The sequence below is a fragment of the Notolabrus celidotus genome, chromosome 8 (genome assembly GCF_009762535.1).
Source record: "Notolabrus celidotus isolate fNotCel1 chromosome 8, fNotCel1.pri, whole genome shotgun sequence".
Taxonomy (NCBI): Eukaryota; Metazoa; Chordata; class Actinopteri; order Labriformes; family Labridae; genus Notolabrus; species Notolabrus celidotus.
This window is the reverse complement of record NC_048279.1, coordinates 14,440,588-14,461,547: the sequence shown is the minus strand read 5'-3', so window position 1 is coordinate 14,461,547 and position 20,960 is coordinate 14,440,588. Positions and strand designations below refer to the sequence as shown.

At 40.0% G+C, this 20,960-nt stretch overlaps 1 long non-coding RNA gene across 1 annotated transcript; it reads left to right on the top strand.

Annotated features, from left to right (window-relative positions):
* The first annotated feature begins 226 nt into the window (after positions 1-226).
* On the top strand, positions 227-20,541 carry LOC117817697. Its single transcript, XR_004632179.1, has 3 exons — positions 227-604; positions 19,845-20,000; positions 20,092-20,541. It is a non-coding gene; the product is annotated as an uncharacterized LOC117817697 (long non-coding RNA).
* The last annotated feature ends 419 nt before the right edge of the window (positions 20,542-20,960 follow it).

Genomic DNA, 20,960 nt, shown 5'->3' with positions numbered 1-20,960 from the left:
ATAGTCAGTTGTCTAAGCAGGGGAATATCTTCGGAGACTTCAGCTGTGGTCAACAATCAGAAAGCTATTTACTGTGAGGATAAAGATGTGTATCTTATCATAATAAAGCCCGGGTATTACATCCCTCATGATATGGGCCAATACAAGATAAAATCATATCCGCAGCAGCTCCTAAACTTGAAAAACATTCTTTCTCTAAAAAAAACAAGCAGAAGAAATCCTCAAAAAAACTTTCCCTGGTATGAAAGACAGGAAGGCCTCACTTATCATCATTGGTAGAGTAAACCTTGATAAGAGAGGAGGATCTCAAGTGAGAAGTGTCACACAGTCGTCAGTAGAGAGCAGTAGCGCTCTGTGTTTGTGGTTTGAGGGAGCAGCATGCAGAGCAGCATGAGTCAGTTAAGATGAGCAACACTTTGTCCACTGACCTCTTTCACCTTGCGGAGAGAATTAAACGTGCTGCACAAAGGGAGAGCCGTAACCAAGTCATGTGGACACTTCCAAATCATGCCAGGCTGTTTTCAATAAGTGATCCTTTGGAAAAGTGCGTGACCTTCGATGTCTTCAGTGCCTGTGAAGTCAGTGAACCACCTTGGAAATGATGGTAGACTACCTTCTGTCATCCTCTTTGGCTTGATCTGTCCCTTCCTGTCTGTAATATGCAGAAATGTTTTCTGACTTCACAAGCTATCCCCCTTTAACAGAAAATCTCTATACTGTCAAGAGGCTGTGAGAGAGCAGAGGACGATATTCAGGGAAAAAAACGCACGGATAATTATGTCTGTCATGATCGCGGTCAGTGGGTTAGCTCAACAAGATTATTTCATTAGACGGATAGTGACAGCCACAACCAACTTCAATTATAATCGTGCAAACCCTGTAATTTGGCAGTAAGGATTGTTCATCAACCTTCAGTATGGATTTACTATGCTCGATTAATATAATTGGATTGAGAATCACTGATGTCTCAGTCTGATCTGACACAGGAGCAGATTTTGGCAGCAACAGGCTTTATCTTCATATTATTTGGATTTTGAGCTGTAAGCCGTTTTTGAGCAACAGGATGTGTGTCTGTGTTTGAGGTAAAAAAAAAAAAAAAAAAGCCAGAAAGCAAGAGAGGGACTGATAAAGAGCCTTTTTAGCGCTAACTGGCCAACATCGAGGCAGCATGTCCAGCTCTACACGGGAGCATGTGTATATAACCTTCATTATAAAAAGAGCAATTTTCTGCACCTGCCTGCTAATTGTTCCCATGCTGACACTTTGGATTGGTGTGATCTCTCCTTTTAAAGCACTAACTTCACATGGAGGGTGGTGTGATTTAATGGTGGTAAAGAGAAGGGAATGGAGGGAGGCGGGGTAGGGTGAGACTGCTGCTGATAGTGAACAGCATCTGTAACTGAGGGGAGCTGTTTCGCTGTTTTGATCCATCAGTCTATATTGCAGACCTTTTCTGACTGTTGCTGCTTGAAATGCCTGATTTTGCGTGACATTTTTGAAAAGATGCACTGTTTTGAAGCATTATGCATGCTCTGTGAGGGACTTGGACAAATGTTCTGATAAAGCCATCATTTTGGTGGGTATCCAGTTTGTTTTCTGATGTCTCTACTGACTGGCATCTTCAAATGTGAATCCACATGTTGTCATACTCATTACATTTATGGTACTCTTTAATTATAATTTTGAATGCTGCCTTTGTATAAAATGATAACTAATGCCTCTAATATATGCACTCCTGAAATTTTGGGGAAATTTTCAAGAAGTCTGTCTTTAAAAATGTCCAAAGTTGTTCTATCACTCATCCCTTACAGTGTGAAGTTTTTCCTTCTGGACCAGTGTGTGGTTATTTTAGGGGACATGACATCAGAAGGGGGTTGTAGAAGCCACAATGTGATGTTAACAACGTGACTGGGAACAAAGCAACTTATTTGCGACAGTCTTTGTATGCTATGTGCAAACGGATGGTTGTGCAGACATCTTCACCGTTCTTGTTTTGAAAATGATTCCCATTCTTTGCCTTCAGATGCTTTTATTTATCTATCATGTGTTGCTCTCCCGGCTGAATGACGTAAAAGCCATCACCACCGCCTCCTAACTCACAGTGAATTTTCCTGAATATTTCCTTCTCTGTTCTCACATTGGCTCATCCTGACTTCATGAATACATTTTACGAAGTGGCTGGCTGGAAAAAGTCTGGGAAAAGTCAGAGTGCAAATTTCGGCCCACCTTGGGGACTTTTGGGGGCAGTTTTGTGCCTGTGCAGAATACAGCTTTTTTTTAAGATTGAGTTTTAGATAACTTGAATTTCTTCAAAGTGGCAATTTGTGTTACAGCACAGCCTACAAACATTAAAGGTACCTCATACACCCCCAAAAAATATCCAAAAATCCATAGTAGAAGAGAGTTGTAGAGTTAGGCAGCTGTATTTACTGTTTTGCTATACAATGAGTCATTGAGCTCAGTGCCAATTCATGTATCTGTAACCAAGTCTCTCATTGGTTATAGGAAACAGCCTATGTTTGGTAAATACTCAATAGAAATAATTTTATTTTAGATGGATCTGTATAGTGTTTCCAAAAAACACTGTGGTGTAAGACAGGATTTGGAAGCACCTGAAAGTGACTGGATCACACAAGCCTTGTTAGATGTAATAGCTCTCTGCTTTACAGCACAAATAAAAATAAAAATAAATGAATAACTAAAAACTGTAGAGTGTGCAAAAGATTTTGAATATACAGTAAATGGCACCCTCCTGTTTTTTGTACAACTTTACCAATCTACTCAGCCTCATATGTTTGAATACCAAAAAAATGAGTTTGCTGGTGAACATAATGATGAAGGGAAAATCTGGTGATCGGTCAAATTTGTGGGAAACTTGCAGTAATCCGACAAAATTGCAAGGTTACACAGAATGTGCAGAGATTAGTTGAATTTGCATTAATTCTTGGATTTGTGATATGGGGTCTTTTTTTTTGAGAGACTGAATAGGCTGGTAAGGGTGTCAAAGGATTTATAAAGACAGTCATGGTCCCAATGTAGCACTCCCTCTCCACCCTTGCCTCCTGACCTGCACTTAAAAGAAGATAACATGTTGATGTAATACATTTTAGGATTAATCCTGGGACATATATTAGCAAGCCCAGAGGCTAAGTGAATGGAAATCATTAGCACCTTGTCCTTCATTGTGATCCTCAGGCTGCAAAGTGCAAGAGAGGGTGCCAGGGGAGGGTGCCATCGGTGAGTTTTTTTGGCTATGAGAAGCAGGGAACAGAGATGGATGAGAGCAGCGAGGCGAAAGTAAGGGGTTAGAATGACAGAAAGAGAGAGGGGAAAGCTGCTGCGAGCTGGAGAGTGTAGTCAAAGGGAGGTGCAAGCTGTTGTATAGGATGAGAGGTGTAAAGGTGTTATTCCTGTGATAGCTCAATCATCCGCACAGAAGAACAACTCTCCCTCCATTGTTTGAATCACAGCCTGATGGCAGTTGTGACTCAGATCATTTTCCTGCGTGGTACATTGTGCTTTTACTACACAAAGAGAACACAAAGTAATTTTTTCATTCATCCACAAAAGAGAATTTCTGTGTCAGAGTCCTTCTGCCTCTGCATTTGTAGTACGACAAATAAGTTTGTTTGATTTATTCATGTTGAGATAGAAGGCGAAATGACAGGGCAACACTGGTGTGAAGTGCCGACCGACATACCTGTGTATGGACTGTAGTTGCAGACCAAAATGTTGCTACATTTCTGTCACCAGGATTGAAACAGGTCTGGTGTAAAAAAAAAAAAAGGGAAAATCATCGAAGACAAGCTGTTCAATTTTAAGTCTACAAATCTTCTTCAAGCTACAATTACATAAAACAAACCAATAGCCAGAGCAGACAAAATACTTTAGCCCTTCCTTTCCATAGTAGTTGACATTTTGGAAATACAACTGTCTCATTTATACCAGGGGTTAGGATCATGCTTGTATGCTAGTCATATGCTTAAGGCAGCAGTTGGTTAGAATAGCAGCTGAGCCTAAAGACTGTAAGCAAAGGGAAACAGCTAGCTCACCTTTGTCGAAGGAGAAAACTACAATGAAGGCAAATGTGATAGGTTAAAAGATATAACCTTGGGACTTACTCAGGCCTGGTTAAGTGGCTAAGTTAAGCTAAAATGCTGCTAATTGTATTTAGCCTCTTAATTAACCAACAGATGCGATGGTGAATCTTTCTTCTAGCTCTTAGCAAGACAACAATAATGTGCACTCCAGTGTTGAACTACTCCTTTTTTCTCTCAGAATTCACCCTGTAGACATTTGTAAATGAAGATTGAAAATAAAAATCAGTTTAACAGTTGGCAGTGTAAATGGCTACAGAGGCTTTTTAAGCCTCAGTTTTCAGTTTCATATTGTATTTGACTTAATTCCCATGATGCCAACTGTTAAAGCTTTTATTACTTTACAGCCTAAACTCATCAGATTTGGGATTTTTATAGTCCCCACAGCGGATAATTGACTTTGCTTCCTATTTTTACATGTAAAAAAAAAACAAAAACATCAGTCCCTGCCTGTCACACAAATAAAGATTCACACGATCGATAGCAACCCAAACAAAGTGAAGAACACGAGAAAAAAACTCAAAACACAAACAGTACTTTGAGGATATAAAGTGGTCGAGGACATCTGCAGGGCATCAGTAAACTTGGGAGGGGAGAAAAATCATGGCTTTGTTTTGTTGCTTAGGGCAAGACTTGCTTTCCCCTCACATGCACTCACTCACTCGCTCATTTCAACACACAAAGCTCAAACACTCTACAGCAAAGCGTCCACGACCAGAAACATAAGTGAATTCTGCTCGACATGCTTTACTTTGACAGCTATTGTTGGACTTTAAGCTGATCCAGTGGTGAGTGGCATCCCTGCAAAGAATAAAGGATGAATATTAAAGTAAAAAGAGCAGGGAGGAGGTGCTGAAAGGAGGCGGGGTGCCAAACATGCCTGGCATTACAAGGTCAGGAGCAATGCCCTCTGGCAGGAAGTGCTGTGAGGAATGGCAATGTCAGTCAGAAACCTCTCTCACCCCCTTGGACCTGTCAATTTGCCGGCGATAATTAATCTCTCTCTGGTTAAATATAAAGATTGTAAATCACAGCGTGATCCCGCACCATTAGGGGGCCTTCATCTGTCAGCTACAGACCTTGGCTAATGGCCCTTTGTAGCAGAGCACAGGCTGAGGCAGCACACGAGCAACCCAGTGCTCCTCCTCATCATTTGTTTCTCATGGAGACATGCCGCATCCAATCAGCTGAAGGAAGGAAAATTTAGCCGCAGGCATGAAGACAACAGTTTCAGACAATCAAAATCATCTCCTCAAAACCAATATCTTTATTTTACACTGAACTAGCTAACATGCTACTGAAATGTGGTGCACTTTATTTACTTGTGATGATTGAATGATGGATTTATCAGTGTCTAATAGTTTTTCACTTAGCGTCAGTAACAAAAATAAGAATTGGGTTACCAGGTTTTCTTTTCAGAATGAATATCTTTCCCTAATAACTTTTCTAGTTATTTAATCTATGCCCTTAATTCTTCCACTTCTGTTTGAAACAACTTATTGACTAAACAAATTAAATTAGCCTTGGTTAGACACCTGTATGCATGGCATCTACTTTGTATACTTTATGAAGCAGTGTTTCAAGTATTTGTCCCTGTCAGATAAACAAGTTAAAAAAACAAAATAAATAAAAATTCTTACTTTTTGATAAAGATGCAGACATTTTTCCTAAATAAATAAATACCATTTACCAACCTTGTATACGTGATAGACTAAGGACTCCTTATCAATTTATATAAAAAAGGCTTCACATCTACAGTCAGTGCAGTTATGCAAGGGGGGGTGCCAGCCCAACATTTTTTTCAATACTAAAGTATCCATATAAAAAATGTATTATCCATTCATCAAGTAAGTCTTATTTATGTAACCCTGCATTCCTGTTGAGCAGCTTCTCCAGTCTCACTCCTTTAAGCAGAGACAAGTTTCTACATGTCTAAATCTCTCAATACAACAAACATCAAGACAGTAAACAAACAGGATTTCAATTTCTCCTTTTCAGTGTTTAATATTAAATCTGTTCCCTGTAAAACAACAGCAGACATGGAAGTCACCCTGAGACAAAGGGTTAGAATGGCCAATCCGAATGCAACACTCAAACAATAGTGCTAATATCATTGTAAGTAATATCAGTAATTTCTTCAGGAATTCTAACTTGCATGACCACCCACTCATTATACATTAATCTGTTTATAACCTGAATGCCACCTGAGTACACTGACAAGATCACAAAATATTTATTAAAAGATAATTATATTAATTGAAAAAATGATATACACTACCGGTCAAAATTTTTAGAACACACCCATTTCTCCACTTTTTGATTGAAATCAAAGCAGTTCAAGTCCATTAAATAGCTTGAAATGTTACCAAGGTAAGTGGTGAACTGCCAGAGGTAAAAAAAAAACCAGTAAGATTACTCAAAACTGAAAAAAGAATGTACATTTCTGAATTTTACGAAAATACATTTTTCAGGGAACAAGAAATGGGTTGCTGTTCTGCAGCAATTGAGGTTAGTCAAGCCTTGAAAGTTGTTGCTACCAATTACTTACAGGTGTCCCAACTTTCCCAACCCCCTCTGTCTGCTTAAAAGTAGTGTTGGAACACACTGTGGTACCATACCCTCGTGGACATCATTTGAACAGTCTTGTACTCCAGAAAGTAGTGTGTTGCTTTAGAAATGGCCAGAAAAATTACTGAAGACTGGAAGAAGGTGTTATGGGCAGATGAATCAAATTTGAAATCTTTGGTTTATCATGCAGGATTTTTGTACGCCGTCGAGTAGGCGAAAGGATGGTTCCTCAGTGTGTGACATCAACTTTCAAGCATGGAGGAGGAAACCTGATGGTCTGGGGCTTTTTGCTGGATCCAGTGTCGGTGACTTGCACAGAGTGAAAGGCATTCTGAACAAAAACGGCTACCATAGCATTCTGCAGCACCATGCAGTGCCCTCTGGTATGAACCTAGTTGGTCAGGGATTCATCCTACAGCAAGATAATGACCCAAAACATAAGTCCAAGCTATGCCAGAACTACCTCAGGAAAAAAGAAGATTGTAAGCTTGAAAACATGGAGTGGCCGGCACAGTCTCCAGACTTAAACCCCATCGAGCTGGTTTGGGATGAACCGGACAGAAGAGTGAAAGCAAAGCAACCTACAAGTGCCACACATTTATGGGAACTTCTGCTACAGAGCTGGGGAGAACTTTCTGAAGAATATTTGATTTCTATTGTAGAAAGAGAACCATGAGTGTGTTCAGCTGTCATATTTGCCAAAGTTGGCTACTTCGATGAGTCAAAAGTTTAGACTACATTTTGGTTAATGAATTGATTCCATGATTTATTTTTTAAATGATATTGTTTATTTGTTCAACGTTTTGATTTCAGAGCACAATAAGACATTGAACTGCATCATTTTCAATAAAAAACTTGAACAATTGGGGTGTTCTAAAACTTTTGACCGGTAGTGTACCTTAAAAAGATAGTCTCTCCTTTTCTAAATTCGTCATTTTGTGGTAATTTAGAGATTTACTCACCAGCTCTGCTGCTGTTGCCTGGGTTGTAGGACAGGATCCAGTATTAAAAATATACTCCATGTTGTTAAGCTTACCCATCTAGATTGTTAACAGAAACGTTTTGCCACATTGTCAACAGGCAGAGCTGAAACGTGCCGTGCTCCTTTTTTAAAACTTGATTTGATATGATGTGTGATCAGGTTGTCCCTGCATGGTACCACTTTTGCTGTTGAGAGTTAATCACCCTTGTTATGGGATTTTGATCAATCAGAGTTAAGTATTTAACACAGTCATGTTATAATGAAATAATAAATAATGGAGTAATAATCATATAAAATGGTCACTTTGTCTTCTCTGGCCCAGATGTGTGGCAACATCTATGTTGGACCCTATAAACTCACTCTACTATCTGTCTATGCCTGAGCCCTGGGGGGTTTTCTCTGAACTTGAAAAAATCACCCCTTTTTGTTTCCGTACCTATGCAGAGGCCCACGCACGTAGGTGATGTGTACCTCCTCCAAAATGTAACTACCCGTAGAATCGACGCAGACCGCAAGCCTGTGATTGGTCCGCTCGGCGGCATTGTATTTCCCGCATTATACGGCCGTATATTTAATCTCCTCCTCTCTTTTCTTCATGTAATCATGTCTGTATGATAAACAGCAACATGTATAAGCTGTAGATTAACATAACACGCTCTGAATCGCTGTGGAAAAGTAAACAGAGATCGTAGCATTTCGGCTGAGGATTGCTGCGCGACACGGACACATCGATGCAGAAGTATGTGGTGCTCATGTCCGTGTCAGCCCCTGCTGTGTAGGGGCAATGCAGAAGTATAAATCAAGCTTTAGTAGGGGTGTCCCGATACAACTTTTTCACTTCCGATACGATACCACTATTGCAGCCTTGAGTTTTGGCCAATACCGATATCGATCCGATACGATATCAGCATGAATCATACATACTTTCATTACTTATTTTGTAGTATGGAATGTTAGAAAAGGCTTGATCAAGTGATATTACTCAAACAGAGAACAATAAATAAAACACTTTGTGTAATATCTGAAGTTAAATGATTTAGCCTGTCCCTGCTAAAAGTAAAAAGAAAACATTCTTGATGTGACCACTATGAAGATATTTTGATTCTCTTGATTCAAATAAAAATGCCATGGACACAATATAAGGGCTGTATTGCACTTTTACGACGGTCCCTGAATGCACCTCGCAGTGGCAGAGGCACTTCACAGACAGTTCACAGCACTCTGAAATAGTGATGTGTCATGATCAGAAGCTGCAGCTCTGAGAGCCGATGTTTTATAGTGAATCAGAAGAGCCGGCTCACAGCGAGAGAGAGCCGGCTCACAGTTTTTCCTTTCGCTGCTTAGCTCTCTGTGCTCAGCCCCAGCTCTGCTCACAGCAGAACTTTGTTTTATTTGTTTAGCATGACGGCCATGCAGCCAATCACATGTGAGAATATAGGATACAGGTGATGGAGGGGAGGCTGTGCATTGTGGACATTTGTTCCTTCAGAGAGTCTTCTTGAAGACAAATACAAATACTGCAAATACTCACCGAGAGGAGAAATCGGATCAGCCCATCCAAGCTGAGGCATCTGATTTTTCTCAATGCCAACCTGCACTGAGGACATTAATAATGTTTGCTCCAGTTTGGTTCTGGTTCTGTTCGCTCGAGTTTGGTTCTGGTTCTGTTTGCTTGAGTTTGGTTCTGGTTTTGTTTGCTTGAGCTTGGTTCTGGTTCTGTTCGCTCGAGTTTGGTAATTGTTCTGTTTGCTTGAGTTTGGTTCTGGTTCTGTTTGCTTGAGTTTGGTTCTGGTTCTGTTTGCTGGAGTTTGGTTCTGGTACTGTTCTGTGGATATGTTTGCAGTTTTTTGTTAATTTGTACAAAAAAAAAAGTTTGATTAAAATACTAAACTAAAGTAAGAATGTTTTTTTAACAGAATAAATGCCCAGAATTGGGCAGAGCGGAGTCTGGAAAGTACTGCTTATATCGGTGATTTTAGATGCAGGCCGATATAATATGATACTGTTTTTTTTTTTTGCTGATATCGGACCATTATCGGATATCAATATCGGATCAGGACACCCCTAGCCTTCAGATTAAAGCTGGGGTTGGTAGTCTCGGAAAACTAGCATGAATTTAAATGTAGCATGTCTTCAGGACTCTATCTAACCCCTCCCTTCCTCACCTCGGAGCTCCTCCAAAACGACGCCCCCCCCGCTCATATGCACGAGCGCCGCTAATTCATGACCATATGATGGTGACTGATTCAAAACCGGTCCTCACCAAACATTATCATAGTGAAAGTTAAAAACACAAACAAACATGGCTATTGTTAGTACTCACAACTGTCATGCTAGCATTATCCAGTTGTACTTGTGACACGATATCAGGAGAAAAGTTATAACACATGTAATACTGTAACAGCTCTACTGTTTGTTAAATGTGTTCAGTGCAGATGCTCTTAATACCTACAGTGTTGACAGTCAGTGAAGACATCAGGAGAGGTGTAGAGTGTGCGAGCGGGAGAGAGGAAAGACAAGAGGAGAAGTTTTTCATTCATTCAAACATTGACTGTTGCTTCTTGGTTGGCGTGATCACGGCCGACAGTGACCGGTTATTAAAACTCAACGTGTTCACGAATCGGCTCGTAATCCCTACAGCGTCCGAACGGACGCTACAATACATATACATCTTCTGTAGGACTTACTAAATGTCATTCATTCTTCTGCTTGTCAGAGCCCCCGTGGTGAGAGCTTTTTAGACTCTGATCTGGACTACAGTCCTGAGCAAAGCACCTCATCAGGTCAGAGGGGACAGGCCCAAGGTCGAGCTAGAGGGGCAGTCAGTAGAGTCAGGGGAAGCAGAGGCAGGGGACGGGGAGTACACGCCGGGGAAATGTACGCGCAGGAGGCGGGCAGAACGGCAGGACGGGATTTGATTGGTTTAAAATTTTGGGACCCAAAAACGGTGATTGGTTGGTGTTTTCCCAGGTTTACTCCGGCTGTAGATAACAGCTTTTTTTCACTCTTTTTTAAGAACACATTATGTATTGATTGCTGTCGGGACATAACGATCATTTTAACCAGTATAACAAAAAGTGTATCTAAATCTGACTACCAACCCCAGCTTTAATGAAAAAGCTTATATGTGCAACAGCTCAAGACAATATTGTGGAATCATTCCATCTAAAAATATGCTCCCTCTAAAACCGCCATCAGAACATTATTATTGACCAATGCATAAGAAAATCGCACATGCACTCATGTCTGCCTATAGGCTAAAATTAGCATAAGCTCAAACAAATGGGTGACTCACTTATATTATACAGGAGGTTATCTGGGGATGTGCTTTATATCAGAGTGACACAGAACAGCAGTTCTGCCCTCACTCCTGACTTCCAGAGATAAAGCAGACACACCTGAGTTTACAAAATGAACTGAATGTCTGATACATAACTAGTGATTGGTTGTAGCATAAAAATAGGACATATCAAGCTGTTACACAGGCTGTTCATGGTCAGCACTGATGGATAATGAGTACAAATGTATTCAATGAGCAGAGTAATGTGTGTCCATTGCATTTACACACTCAAGCTTGAGCCGTTTCTTTTTCCCTGAAATTCATTACTATTCTGCGTAGTTCAGTAGCGGTCACATTCGATAACAGTAAGCATACAGTAAATGGAGCCTTTAATTACTTGTAAACAACCCGGTGACCCACTTCACGGTGATCATGTTATCACTTCACTGCTGCTTTCTTACGAAAAACCTCCCCTCCCATCCCTTCGGACAGAGCATTACATCAACCATAATAAAGTTGTTTGTTTGTGCGCTTGCAGGGGGTAAAGTGTGCGATAGTCTTTGAACGAGCTGTTAGCGCTGTGCACTGTTGTGCTTGTTAAATGCTTTGTTGGAAGTTTGACACTCAGCTTCTCAGGCTGCTCTCGACACCGCCGACGGTATCCTTAAGTCATGAGGCTGTTTCATGCTGGGCCCCCATGGGTGAGGGAGGGATGACAGGATAGCAGAAGAAGCAAACAACAAATGTGGGCACACACACACACCCACACCCACACCCACAGAGTCACCTTTAAAGTGTATGAGAGCTCCCTGATGCCAGTACTGCCATACTGCATGACTAATGCAGCCCGCGAGTCACTGTTTCTCCTCACCGAGTCCCCAAGAGCTGAATTAATTGGCTGTCATCATGGTATCTCTCTCTCTCTCTCTCTCTCTCTCTCTCTCTCTCTCTCCCTCTCTCTCTCTCTCTCTCTCTCTCACACACACACACACACGCATACACACATGGAATGATCAAGATATAAATAAACCGAGTCAACGTGGCATTTAAGTGACAGGCAACCATAAACACTTCATGCACCATCCAATGGGAAGCTCTTTCTTCGGGGTTCCCATCAAACATATGGACTACTTCGCTAAAATGAACATCACCGCCACTCTCAAGTGTTATGAAGCTACGAGTCACCAATATCAACACTCTCATGGCTGTGAGCGGCTCTATTTTGTAATCTTCTTTTATAACATTTTTATAATTCCTGCCCAGAGGTTAATACAAGTTTGAAGAAAGCACAGTTTGGTCCAATAATCATGTATTTAAGACGTGTGTCAGGTTTGCATGTCAAATATGGTAAGTGGAACATATCAAGAGTGATTTTATTGACTTTCGACCAATTATAGGACTATATGTTGTTGTCATAACCCCCCGTCACACATACTTTCACACGCTGATGGCAGAGGCTGCCATACTAGGTACCATGTAAGTCTTATCTCACTCTTTCATACAGACATTTAGCTTCTGCTTTCTAGAGAGATTTGGGATTCAAATTCTTGCCAAAGAAACTTCAGCATGTAGACTGCAGGAGCTTAGATATTGAACCCCCAAATTACCGACTCAAGCACGAACCACTCTAGTCCTGGGCTACAGCCCCCCTTGTTATGCCAGCTTAAGGACACTGGTGTTGCCTGGTGGATTAAATTGGAATATATTTGTTTGGTTAAAGCTCCTATGAGGAGTTTCTGGCTGGTGATGAAACAGACTGAAATTAATACTGATGTCTCTTTATGTATATTCTATGGCAAAAATTCACAGTGAGTAATACCTATGACTGTTAAAAGTCAACAGGATTAGATTTATTCAGAATATCAGATATGTACTGAGCAAAATAAGCAAAGAAACCAGATGTCTTGCTTTGTCCACCGGAGATGCCAAAATCAACACAAACCGTACGTTCCTCACTTGAGCTCTAAATCTTAAAGCCTCTGTGGGAAGGTGCTATCTGGTTATATGTGTATGTTTGTTTAAATAACCTGGTGCAATTTTATCCGTGCAATAACATACCTATCAACCTATCAATTTATCAGATAGAAGTGTACATAGTGTCTATACATCTGTAATAGTTGTCATATTTTATTCTATTTTATTCTATTTTATTCTATTTTATTCTATTCTATTTTACCTTTGTCATTGCTATTATTATTGTTATTATATTTTTTAACTATGTTAGTAAATTGTTGTATTCTCCTGTCCTGTGTTGTAAGCTGCTGTAACAAAAGAATTTCCCCCAATGGGGGACCAGTAAAGTATATCTTATCTTAACACAGATTCACTGTGTCCACAGGGGGCGCCAAAATCAACACAAACTCACAGTTGCTTTAAAGAAGTAAAAAAAACATCCTGCATTAGTCACTTTTGACTTTTTTAACATCCAGCTAACCTTAAGCAGGAATTTTGAGTTGGGGAAGTATCTGACTCCTTCTATTCCCAAAAGTACTCAGTTTTGGTTTAAAGAAGTGACAAGGTGATCCATTTAATCATACAGATGTCCTTAATGATATCATAGGTGTCTCCCATGTTTCTACTCAGTATTTGTATATGTGTTGACTTTTATTATTTATAGATAAATTTGAAAGATAAAAAAAAGGTGGTTCAAGTTAAAACTGATTTTAACATGAACTTCAACTTTAAAAAAACGGATAAAATGCCATTCACTCGAAGTATTTTGTAACTCCTCAACTCTGATCTTTTACTACTTTTCGGTTTATGCGATGATACGAGATGTCATGTCACAACAACACAACTTCAATACTGATGGTGTTTTACTTCGGTTTACCTAGCAGAAGAAATACCGTCTAAATATATGTAGATGATAAGATCAACCTTTTCTGTGTTGCTTATTTGTACAAAGCACAATGAACAGGTAACCTTTTCAGGACCTTATTTGAAAAGCATTCCATCCGCAGTGCACTTGAAAGACAAAAAGCGCCTTGTCTCTTTTTCTATTTGCTTGTGCTTTGAACCATAAACAACATTTGTGTTTCTCAACAGTTCTCTCTGACTGAAAGAATAATTGAGTGTCATCCCAACCCTCTACCTTTGCATAATACTGTCTGAGTAGTCCTGCACTATAATATCCTGTCTGTCTGGAAGTGATTTGTCTAAAGGATTTCACTTTTGTTCTGAGTGCTTATCATCACTTTAATACCTGAGCAACAGAGAGGATCTCATCAGACAGTGACAGTGATGTGTTGCCATGTGTGCATTACCTCAAACAGAGTAGGCTTTGCCTTGTTATGACCTCAGACATGTCTCACTAACGCGTGTGAGCACATATGTTTACAGGAGAGTTTGTTCTGCTTTTCTCTTTTTCCTAAGAGCTTTCCCTTTTTGCGAGACTCCAGCTGTTGTCTTTTGCTCATTTGGGATGTAACTGAGCAGTCAGGTGTGACTGAGACCTTAAACAACAGCATTTGAACAAAAGTTAAGCTTTGCCATATGTGTTGTTACATTCTTATATGTCTACTGCTTTGTAGAGAGAGGCCGCAATTATCAGCAGTGCTGTGCTTTGTACAATCAGCGCCGTTTCTTCGCTGCTGACAAAGCTGTACAAACTCAAATGAGACCAGTTATATTATCGGTTATATGTGCAAATGATTTAACATGCTTCTCATTAAAGGCAGTGTAATGCTTTGAATAGCCATAAATAGTGCTACTTTCAATGTCAACAAACTCTTGCTACTGTATCTGAAATCGTGACTCAAGAGTAAACCTAAATAATTGACTGTGATTATAATCTTTTTTATTTAAAGTTGTAAATCAATAGTTGGCCATACACAAGAGAGGTTATTGGGATTTAGTAAGGTGTGTGGCTAAGTTAAACCGTCACATTGTATAAATAAAACTACAAGTCTGCAGACTTCTTTATGAGCACAATGAGCTTCCAGTGCAATATTATGAGCCTGTGAATATATGTTTTTACCAAGCAGCAACCTTGGTAAAAGAACTGAAGCCAATGCGTGTTAAAAACTGCAGTTCCTCCAGTGTTTGCTTGAGGCTGGCTCCGGAAGTAACGGAAACCACATACACACCAATTCAAAAAAAGCAGATCTTTCCAGCAGAAATAAACATGTTTACAACCTGGTAAAAAAAAATAGTTTAGCCTGAATAGCTCATTTCTCGATCGGCACAGACTGTACGGGGATGATTTTTTCATAACATGGCAGTTTCAAAGATATTAGGATTCCAAGTTTTCCATTATGAGAGGCACAGCTGACTTGACGGGACAGCCGGGAACACTGTAGCTGTTGGCGAGGAGGCTCAAATCCCGCCTCTTTACTTCACACTAGCTCGACAGAAGTTAGGTTGAGTTCAACGTTTCCAATATGGCTCCCACCGACTTCAAAATAGCGCTTTATACTGAAACTGTACTATTTTATTTTATACTTTGTACTTTAGAAATATATCAATAAGAGAATACAGCAGTATGTACAATAATTTAATTATGTATAAATATTTATATCCAGTCAGAGAAAGATGTTGAGAAATGGGCTATGTTATTTCCATACCAATATTAATAAAATAGACTTACGTAAGAACACTGATAAAGTGTAAAGTATAAGGCAGTGTGTGTTACCGTTTAATTATGGCTGAGTTTTTTTGTTGTACTAATAAGCGTCCTGTATGATTTCTGTGTTGAGTTACATAATAAATAATAAGGTGTTCATAGTTAACAGCTGCAGGTGGTGAGGTAGACCAGGGTCAGATAGTGTCACACACTCAGACAGAGGTGTTGTAGAGTTTGATGGCCACAGACAGGAATGACTTCATGTGGCGTGGTGTGGTGCATATCCAGGGAATCAGTCTATCACTGATGTGCTCTTGTGCCTCAACAGCATGTGATGGAGTAGGTGGGAGACATTGTCCAAGATGGCAACCACTGTCTGGGGCCCCTTCAAGTTCTTGTAGTCTTCCACATTGTCCACACTGACCCCATGGATGAAAACGTGTCAATGGTGCTTTGGCCCTCCACATGTCCACAATCAGTTCCTTTGTGTTGGTCACATTGAGCTGGAGATGGTTCTGCCAACACCACGTGACAAAGTTGCCCACAACAGCCCTGTACTTAGCCTCCTCATCCTCATCCAACTAAAGCAGAGTCATCGGAGGACGTCTATAGGAGGCAGGACTCTGTGAAGGGTGAAGAGTAAAAGAGACAGAAATGTCCCCTACGGGGCCTGTTGTTTTTTATGTTTCTGTTGAGTCCTCCTTTCCTGCTTGTAAGCTGCATTTGTGTTTTCTGGGTTTTTCTTTCTCTTCTCGTTCTTTTATTAAATCACAGCATGAGCTGTTTGTCACACAAAAACAAATTATGTTGTCATACCTTATTCAATCTATCTCGGTAGCTAAGTAACAGGCAGATTGTCTCGCTATGGCTTTTTATATGAAAGGAGTTTAGCTACTTTACAGTTTTTTTTTTCCACAAGTCATTTCAGTTCACATCTTGCTTTCTTCCGTGAGTTTCACTCATAGTTACCAGGCAACATTTAGCCTGCTTCAGAGGGCACCAGCAGTGTTGTGCCTTGCTCAAGGACCTTTTAACCATCATGACATGGTGAGTGCACTGTAGCAACAGATGTTGCTCCAGCTAACCTTCAGTAACAAGCTGTCAGCTGGAGCACACCCAGCTCCGAGTGGCAGGGATCAAACTGACAACACTGGTAATTGGGTGGCCTCTTTACCTCTGTGCCAACTCACAGCCTCTCACGAGTCCGAATGTGCTAATCCACTTTATTTTCCATCATATTCATGGAAGGGTTGACACCACTTGAGTAAAATCTAATCATAAAGCATAATCTTGTTATTGTGGTAGGTGACAAATGTAAATCCTCCTAATGTGCCTCACAAACAAAGAAAATCATCACTCTGTTTTTCTGACCCAGCAGAAGATTCAAGGTGCTGCGCGGATGTTGATGATGTATCACTATGTCTTCTAGTTGTGAGAGGCAAAGAAATATTATCGCATTAACACTTGATTTCCATTTTCCATGAATAATTTCTTTTCTGTTCCATTTTCAGGGACATATTTCATCCGTCAGCACAAGGGAGGAAAACTGTATAATACCGATGATGCTTACCCCTAAATTGTGATTTACTGTTGGGATAAAACACAAAACACATCTAAAATATGCTTTCTGTAAATGTTCCTACCAGCAGTCCTTGCACACAGCCTGACAAGAAGCTATTTCTGTTTATAATCATCAGTAACACAAACAATGACAACGGTCCAAATTGTCTGCAGAATATCTTTTAATATTTGTTTATTTCTTTGCCATATGTGCTGCAACAACCCTGCTATGTGAGAATCAGTGTAGCTGTTATTCACAGGGTGCTATGATATTTGATGACAGATTCTAAGAAATGAATGCCAGGGGAAAAAAATACACAGGCTACGGGTGGCTCATAATAACACCTTTCTATGACAGTGCTTTCACACAGATCAAAACTTAATGGGCTTCATAATTAAAAGTGATGATACATCTCCCCTCTGCTCAGCCTTTGTTGGGGCAAAACAAAATGAAAGGTTGACATTTCTCAGATTACTTCTGATTGATCTAGCCCATCCTACTGCGAGCAGCAAATGAGAAGGGCTAACCAGCGATGCCTTTGAACCTGTGGACATCCACAGGCTTTGCCATTCAGCAAAGAGCGAGCCAACAGGAAAACATCTCATTAAATGTGTATGTGTGTGTGTGTGTGTGTGTGTGTGTGTGTGTGTGTGTGTGTGTGTGTGTGTGTGTGTGTGTTTTGCTATATATTACACCAGACACGCTGTAGGTTTTCTAGGCTTGTTATTGTTGCAGAAAAAGTTATGAAACACTTATTGCGTGTTTGAATTCAATGTATTGCTCCCTGAGTGCAGTAACTACTGCAAAAGTGGCAGTGAAGTTGTACTTCAGCTTTTAGAGTTGCACTTCCCTGAAATTGGGGAACTTTTGGGAGAGCGTTTAAAAACAGTGGTCAAAATCAATGCAGCACAGGCCAAAAAAATCCTGACTTACAGTTTTAGTCCTTAAAACTCAAAGATGGTTTTCTCACAAAGATGTTCAATTATCAAGTAATTTATTTAATAGAAAAGGGGCATGTTTACCATTGTGTTGCATCACCTCTCCTTTAAAAAAACAAAAAACCCTGTATACGTTTGGAACCAAGGAGACCAGTTTCTGGAGTTTTGAAAGTGAATTTTTTTTCCATTCTTGCCTTATGTGATATACCAAATGTTTTCAAGTTGGGAGTGCAGGCAGGCCAGTTTAGCACCAGGACTGTTCTACTGACAAGCCAAGCCCATATCATCTCTGATGCTGGCTATTGAACCAGGCATTGATAAAAAGCTGGGGGGTCCCTGTCCTCTTTGACACTGAGGATGCAGCTTACATGGTTTCCAAAAAGGATGTTAAACTTTGATTTGTCAAACCTCAGGGGAGTTTGCTACTTTGCTTAGGTCCATGTTAAATCAGAGTTACTGTTTTCAATTTCATCACCCTAAAAAAAACCCGTCAATATGTCCAAAATTATTATTATTATTATTATTATTATTATTATTATTATTATTATTATTATTATTATTATTAATATTATATAAGCTTGAGTGTTGTCTTAAATTTTCCTTTCTTCAGACTTGTCAGAATTAATGACTTTTCACACAAACTGGTCAAATGTTGCTGCTAGTTCCCTTTGAGATCCTTACTATAACAAAAAAGGTGTTTTTTATTATAATGTAAAATGTTTATAAATTATAAATGTTTTTTTTATGTTGAAATTTCAATGAACATGTTACTAAGGTAAGTCCTGACAGCAATGACTCATCAAAAATGCATCTACAAAATATAAAGTCTTTAGCAAGTTTGACTGAAAAACTGGAGGTGCAGAGTAATGAATAGGTGAACATACCTCTGTAGCCTGATCATTGAGGCTTTATCACCCAAAGGATCCCAAATCTTATACGAAACTTTCCTTGGTCAAAAAACAGAACAATATATGTGGATCTACTAATTTGATACTCTTTTTTCTAATGTTTAATCAGGAGAGTATTTTTAACTTTGTCCCTCCCTTAAAAAGACTGTGAATGCTTGCCTCTTGTCAGGTGTGGAAACTAACAAAAACAGGTGTGAAGTACAGTTTTTAAATAATTAAAACATGTGTGGCAAGTGTTGCAGTGTATATAATCACAAGAGTGCTCTTTGGTGAGGGGATGAAACGCTCACTGTTAACCACGAGATGTGAGCCAAGCACAGTGTCCTGCCAAGACACAGCAACAAGATTAAAAAGCATCTAATAAATGGCTCATTCACAGAAGAACATCGTCTAAGCGATCGCATTCAGCCGCTGGCCCTCCTCCAGTCAAAGAAGTAGGCCACCACACTGTCCAGTGTCAGTCTGAGCATTTAAATTTTGTGAGTGTATTTCAACTGACATCAGCACAGTCATTTATTTCAGCTCATTGCGAGATAACCAAACTCCTTCATGTGCTTTCTTTTGCTCATTTGTTGCTTGAAACTTGATTTTCTTTGCAGCTGTCTAACTTCTAACAACATGAATTCACCCACCGGCCTTCTAAACAGCACTAGACTGTCCTGTTTTTACCCCAATAGTGTATTAAAATGCCAAGCAAGGAAATCATAATGAGTTTTTGAATCACGGCTGCTGACCAAAATGTGGAAGGCTGCAAGTGCAATTTCCATTTTAATTTTCAGAGACTCGGAGAAATGCCTTCTCTGCTATACTTTAATATACGATGTGTCTCTTTCCTGTGTGCATCTTAGATATACTGTTGCAGTAATTAGACTTTATACTTGAGTCATTCCTTGTTTTAATTAAATGAAACTCAAGCTGAACAAGTGTGTGAAAGGTGCATTTTTCACAGGAACAGAGCGGCTACAGAAATAAAAAAAGATCTCCTGTATTGATTCGTCTGGAAGTGAAAGAGAGACAGCTCTCCTGGCGATCCAACTGAGGTGGCTTTTGACCTGAAAAATGACAGGACGAGCACCTGAACAGCACACAACAAGCACCGAGCTGAGTAATGAGCCACATGCCTGCTTGTCGTTGTGTCCCTAAAAGAAAATTTTGTTTTTTCCACTCAAACTCCTGTTTCCCTCTTGTCTCTTCAGATGATCCTCTTAAGAAAATTGCCTTCAAATGAACAAAAAGCACGCCATTCTTTTGTTCCTCCAATAAAAGATGTAACAGCTGCTTCTCAGGGAGTGAATCGTAAATGAGGCCTGGCATTGCCCTCGCTGTCAGATCCCTCCATGACCTCGACTTTCTCCTGCTTCCTACCTCCTCCTGTCTCCTGACTCGCCTCCTTCCCTTTCATGTCATCCTCCATCCTCCACCTCTCTCCTCTGTTTCCCCTCTGCTCCTGAAGACGAGCCCCTTGTGTTGGGCGTGTTGACAGGGCTTTCTCACTCGGATGCAACCAGAGGGAAGCTGATGTGTCCCGGGCTGCCTGGAGCATCACGGCATGTGATGGCACCTCAGCCTCTGCTCTTAACACAATCCACAGGAGTACATGATACAGAGAGAATAAGAAAAAAAAGAAGAAAAAAAGAGTAAAGATGTTTAACACGGTTTTGTACATTTTTATCTCTTGTTGAATAAATTACACAAAATCAACTTGATTGCAGTATATTTGACTCTGAATACCTTCAACCTGCAGCATATATAAGAGCTGTAGTTCAGAGCTTCTCCTCTCTTCATTTCTTCTTCTGTGGTATCTTTTATGAATCCACTCTGCCCCCTCTTTTCCCTTTTTGTAGAATTCCTTTACAGGAGTGGTGGGTGTCATTTAGTTCAGCTCATATAATATTAATGAATACTACATGAGCATAATGATTGACTGATCTGATGTCATTTAATGATGTATCATGCATAAATAATATTCCCAGCTCTGAATAGCTTACAAGCTCAATTTTGAGCATTTCATTTAACCAAGCTCCTGTGAGGAGTTTTTGATTAGCGTTGATTTTGGCGTCCCCTG